The 6,462-nt window shown below is 39.9% G+C and overlaps 1 non-coding gene across 1 annotated transcript; it reads left to right on the plus strand.

Moving 5' to 3' along the window:
• The first annotated feature begins 4,671 nt into the window (after positions 1–4,671).
• Positions 4,672–4,778, plus strand: LOC140007115 (small nucleolar RNA R71). Its single transcript, XR_011814671.1, has one exon. It is a non-coding gene; the product is annotated as a small nucleolar RNA R71 (small nucleolar RNA).
• The last annotated feature ends 1,684 nt before the right edge of the window (positions 4,779–6,462 follow it).

The following is a 6,462-nucleotide window of genomic DNA, read 5'->3' on the forward strand; positions in this document are numbered from 1 at the left end:
CGCAGCTCGAGACGCCGGAAAGTACTTGTCCAGAAATTTTTTCTTCAATTGATCCCACGTGGTGATACTACCAGGCGGTAGGTAGTAGAGCCAGTCTTTTGTAGAGTCCTTCAAAGAGAAGGGGAAAGCCCTCATCTTTATTTGCTCTTCTGTAATTCCCGGAGGCTTCATACTGTTGCAAACGACGTCGAACTCTTGCAAGTGCTTGTAGGGCTCCTCACCTGGTAGACCATGGAAAGATGGCAATAGATGAATTAGACCAGATTTTAGTTCAAAGGGAGTGTCATCATTTAAATGTGGAAAAGTAATGCACAAGGGCTGCTGATTTAAATCAGGAGCAGCCAACTCCCTTAGTGTTCGTGCATTTGCCATAGTGACTTCCTCTCGGTCTGAATCACTTGAATTGTCACCAGACAAATTTGTCGGCTCAACCTCTGGATCAAGTTCCTGAGGAGCAATATCGTATTGCTCCTCCCTGAGCCGCCTGGTTTCTTTTCTCGTTCTACGCGCGGTCTTCTCTACTTCAGGGTCGAAAATTAATTCGCCTGTACGAGAAGAGCGAGGCATAAACTAGAAAAATACCAGAAAAAAATTAACTTAAAAGAAACAAATGATTAACGCCAGTCCCCGGCAACGGCGCCAAAAATTGACAGGTGCCGAGCCTGTGCAATAATAAATACCTACTCGAGAAAAATAAATTTTCTGTGTATAGTAGTGAGTAGGGTCGAATCCACAGGGACTGGAAAAAATTCGATTCTTTTCAAGTTCGGGACACGGGGGATTTTTATCAAGATGAAATTATAGCCAAGGATACAACTACGCAGACACAGTCCATTCATCCGATCATTGATGCAAAGAAGGTTCACGTAATTTTATTAACAGGTTAGTTATAGTCGCCGATAAACTCTAACAACCAGCTTTTCCATAATTTATTGATAACCAAGGTACGACCGCTGATTACCCCTAACCAGGAAATACTCCTAGGTACGACCGTAGGAACTAATTTCCTAATTGCATTAAAAACTAGAAAAGCCTAACCCAAATTAATAACACGCTACGAGGGTTATTTAAATCAGATTGCATGTCCCCCTAATATGTGAAAATACTAGTTGTCACTAATATTAACCAACTAAATAATTACGGATTCAATTGATTAATTTGACAGGAGATTAATAAGTCAAATTGCACATCGGGCCCTTGATATCCAATTAACAAAATAATCCCATGGAAATTAAAATAGAAAACATGCAAATATTAATAAATTAAGGAACACGTAAAAACTAATTAGATCTCACAGATAATTGGGACTGCGTCTTCGCGTTGATCCTTGACTAGAGGAGAAGATTAGCCACGCCTCATAAGAAAATTCCCACGCAATTTAATTGAACTCAAAGACATTTATCTCTTACTAATAATTAAAAATAAGAATTATATTCTCTGTAGTCTAATACAATCAAAATAGTCTCATGGAAGAGAAGAAGAAAAACTCCGCTGCGGAAATGTGCCGCTCTCCCACATATAAAAACAAGCCAAATCGAAACTTCACTCCACGCTTACAGAAGAAAACATTCCTTCCCTACCTAATCAACTCCACCGAAAACAAAAGCAAAGCCAACTATGGTTTGTCGGTTTCTCTTTTGACCAAGTGCACACGTTCACAAATAAGAAAGCAAGACCACAAATGTGCAAAGAAAGCAAACTTTAGACAATACAACTTATTTGCGGTCCCCACCAACTTTGATATTTTGTCTAGCCAAATTGAATTCCCAAATGCAATTCCATTCTTCTTCGTTGGTTTGCACCGGAATTGTGTAAAGCTTCACAATAATCTTCTCAAGAGGTTTCTGCTCCAATTTCTGAAATTATATCCAAATACCAAATATAAATATATTTTGACAATTAAAGCAAATTAAAGCAATATTTGGCAATGATAAAAAGGAAAATTAACAATAAAATTACTAACGATTAACACCCTATCAATTCCCCCCACACTTAAATCATGCTTGTCCTCAAGCATGGGAACACTAAACTCAACAATGGCTAACTCTCATTTCATTTACTGCCAAGCTACGCTTATCCCAAAATCAAGTTTTAGTGGTTAAGTGTCAAGACATATTTCTCCCGGTTAGCTCCTGAAATCATAGACTCGTCCAATTCATGGCTAAGTCGTCTAAGAAATCAAAATATTAAACTAGCAAAAGTTAGCAATTGGGTCAACTGAAAATCAAAATCTCAACATTGAAGAACAAGGATCGGCAGGCCAACATGATCATAAACTTACTTATTATTTTCTTTTCTCTTTTTTTTTTTTTTTTTTTTAATAAATGCTCAGTCCCAAGCTATTCAAGTCTTTTGACGTGAACTCTGACATTTTTAGATGAAAGAGCCCAGTTACTCAACTCTTCACAGCTTCAGGACTAACTACTCATATATATAGTCACTTTTTGACGCGAAAGTCGACACTTGTGGTGAAGACTCCCGGTTACTGGGTGACGACACTAGCGGAGTAGGGTCATTTATTAATCACAATTAAAGCACCAGAAAACCAGATAATTAAAGATCATGGCCCACGTCATCTCCTAATATGGAGAACTAAGATCAACAATTGCCTAATCTACACAACAATTGCTAGTAAAATATTTATATTGCCTAAACAATTTAACCACAATTTGCACCAAGTCATTAAACTCATGATATTCACCAAGATAACATGCTTTTACTTGCCACTTAAACTAAATTCATAGAATAAATCATAACCAGCAATAGACGAGTGAGATGCCACATTTATTCATCAAAACACTAGTAAGAAAGGCAGCAAATTAAAGAAACACCAATCAAAACTAAACCCAAATCCCCCCCACACTTAAATCACACATTGCCCTCAATGTGATAATGAAACAGTAAAAATAAGAAGAAGGACAACGAAACTCCCCTGAAGCTGGTGCCAGCTATTAGCACCTGTAGTTGGAGGAGGCGAAGCGGAGGTCAAAAGGTCGAGATCGTGGTTTCACCTCCCTGCCTTCAATTTCAAAAACCTCCTGTATAGCAGGGTCAATAACATTTACCGAGAAAACAGAGCCAATATTTGAATCGGATGGATATTTCATGGTCTCAAAGATGTTAAAGTGAACAATCTCACCATCAAATTCCATAGACAAAGTACCCTTATTAACATCAATTTTGGTTCGGGCTGTACTCAAAAAGGGTCTACCTAACAACAAAGGTGACGGATCACGGGAGTGTTCATCCTCCATGTCGAGCACATAAAAATCAGCTGGAAAAACCAATTCATTAATTTTTACCAAAACATCTTCAATCAACCCGTCAGGGTATGCATTGGTCCTGTCAGCTAATTGAATTATTATCCCAGTCTCTTTCAAAGGGCCTAAGTTTAAGGAGGCATAAATGGACTTTGGCATGACATTAATTGAGGCTCCCAGGTCTAACATGGCCTTCCCAATCAAAGTATTACCTATCCTACAAGGAATAGTAAACATACCTGGATCTCCGCATTTCGGTGGAAGCTTTCTTTGTAGAATTGCTGAAACATTCTCCCCAACTATAACTCGTTCATCCCCCTTCAACCGCTTGCGGTTGGCACACAGGTCCCTCAAAAATTTTGCGTACCTGGGTACTTGTTTAATCGCATCCAGTAGGGGTATGTTGATCTCCACCTTGCGAAAGATCTCTGAGACCTCTTTTTCCTTGTCTTGCTTCTTTGGTTTCTCTAACCTGCTAGGAAAGGGAGGTGGATTAGTTTTAGCTATAGGAATTGGGTTCGAGGGTACCTTTGCATTTTTGTTACCTCTGTCCTCCTCTTCTAATTCTTTCTCGATCCGTTCCTCGTCCTTGTCTTTAGAAATCACGGGTTCGGGTCCTTGAACTTCCTTCCCACTCCTTAAGGTCATTGCGCTTACATTCTTTGGATTCGTCTCAGGTTGAGATGGCAACTTCCCTTGAACTTGGGACTCCAAACGGTTGATTGTTATGGCCATTTGATTCATTTGATTTTGCAATGATTGCACCTGTCCCAGTTGATTCCTCATGCTTTGCAAGTCTGAATCCGTCTTTTGTTGGTTAGCAAGTAATTGCTTCATCATTTCTTCCATGGACGGACTTGAGTTTGAAGGGGGTGGTGGTGGTGGTGGGCGAGGATGGTACTGCTGTTGGTGTCCTTGCTGTCTATTTGGCACAAAGTTAGACTGCCTATTTCCTCCATAGCTAAGGTTGGGGTGATCCCTCCAACCAGGATTGTAGGTGTTTGAGTACGGGTCGTACTGCTTTCTTGGCGCGGGCGCGTGGCCAGCCATGTTCACCTGTTCTGCAGTTTCTTCTTGAACCAGTGGACACATTTCCGTAGGATGACCTACGGCAGTGCACACCCCACACACTTTGACTTGTGAAGCACTCCCCACAGCTAATTGTCTTACGAAAGATGTTAATTCGGAGATCTGCTGTTGGATAGAGGACGTTTCCACCTCATTCACCCTACGCGTCGGGATGTCCTCTCTTGAACCAAACTGCTGTGAGTTCTCAGCCATCCCTTCAATCAACTCCCATGCTCCTCGAGGGGTTTTGTTCACCAACGCCCCTCCACTTGCAGCATCGATTATGCTTCTGTCCCTGAAAAGCAACCCCTCATAGAAATATTGAATGAGCAGTTGCTCACTTATCTGATGTTGAGGGCATTTGGTGCACAGTTTCTTAAATCTCTCCCAGTACTCATAGAGAGACTCGCTAGGGTGTTGTTTGATACCACATATCTCTTTCCTCAGGCTCGCAGCTCGAGACGCCGGAAAGTACTTGTCCAGAAATTTTTTCTTCAATTGATCCCACGTGGTGATACTACCAGGCGGTAGGTAGTAGAGCCAGTCTTTTGTAGAGTCCTTCAAAGAGAAGGGGAAAGCCCTCATCTTTATTTGCTCTTCTGTAATTCCCGGAGGCTTCATACTGTTGCAAACGACGTCGAACTCTTGCAAGTGCTTGTAGGGCTCCTCACCTGGTAGACCATGGAAAGATGGCAATAGATGAATTAGACCAGATTTTAGTTCAAAGGGAGTGTCATCATTTAAATGTGGAAAAGTAATGCACAAGGGCTGCTGATTTAAATCAGGAGCAGCCAACTCCCTTAGTGTTCGTGCATTTGCCATAGTGACTTCCTCTCGGTCTGAATCACTTGAATTGTCACCAGACAAATTTGTCGGCTCAACCTCTGGATCAAGTTCCTGAGGAGCAATATCGTATTGCTCCTCCCTGAGCCGCCTGGTTTCTTTTCTCGTTCTACGCGCGGTCTTCTCTACTTCAGGGTCGAAAATTAATTCGCCTGTACGAGAAGAGCGAGGCATAAACTAGAAAAATACCAGAAAAAAATTAACTTAAAAGAAACAAATGATTAACGCCAGTCCCCGGCAACGGCGCCAAAAATTGACAGGTGCCGAGCCTGTGCAATAATAAATACCTACTCGAGAAAAATAAATTTTCTGTGTATAGTAGTGAGTAGGGTCGAATCCACAGGGACTGGAAAAAATTCGATTCTTTTCAAGTTCGGGACACGGGGGATTTTTATCAAGATGAAATTAAAAATAAATAATTAAACAATTTGACTAAAAATAATTAACCAAAATAAATAATTAATTAATACAATTGTAAATAGCAATTAAATAAATGATAAATAAATTCTAGCCAAGGATACAACTACGCAGACACAGTCCATTCATCCGATCATTGATGCAAAGAAGGTTCACGTAATTTTATTAACAGGTTAGTTATAGTCGCCGATAAACTCTAACAACCAGCTTTTCCATAATTTATTGATAACCAAGGTACGACCGCTGATTACCCCTAACCAGGAAATACTCCTAGGTACGACCGTAGGAACTAATTTCCTAATTGCATTAAAAACTAGAAAAGCCTAACCCAAATTAATAACACGCTACGAGGGTTATTTAAATCAGATTGCATGTCCCCCTAATATGTGAAAATACTAGTTGTCACTAATATTAACCAACTAAATAATTACGGATTCAATTGATTAATTTGACAGGAGATTAATAAGTCAAATTGCACATCGGGCCCTTGATATCCAATTAACAAAATAATCCCATGGAAATTAAAATAGAAAACATGCAAATATTAATAAATTAAGGAACACGTAAAAACTAATTAGATCTCACAGATAATTGGGACTGCGTCTTCGCGTTGATCCTTGACTAGAGGAGAAGATTAGCCACGCCTCATAAGAAAATTCCCACGCAATTTAATTGAACTCAAAGACATTTATCTCTTACTAATAATTAAAAATAAGAATTATATTCTCTGTAGTCTAATACAATCAAAATAGTCTCATGGAAGAGAAGAAGAAAAACTCCGCTGCGGAAATGTGCCGCTCTCCCACATATAAAAACAAGCCAAATCGAAACTTCACTCCACGCTTACAGAAGAAAACATTCCTTCCCTACCTAA

This window comes from Coffea arabica, chromosome 5e, assembly GCF_036785885.1.
Source record: "Coffea arabica cultivar ET-39 chromosome 5e, Coffea Arabica ET-39 HiFi, whole genome shotgun sequence".
Classification (NCBI taxonomy): domain Eukaryota; kingdom Viridiplantae; phylum Streptophyta; class Magnoliopsida; order Gentianales; family Rubiaceae; genus Coffea; species Coffea arabica.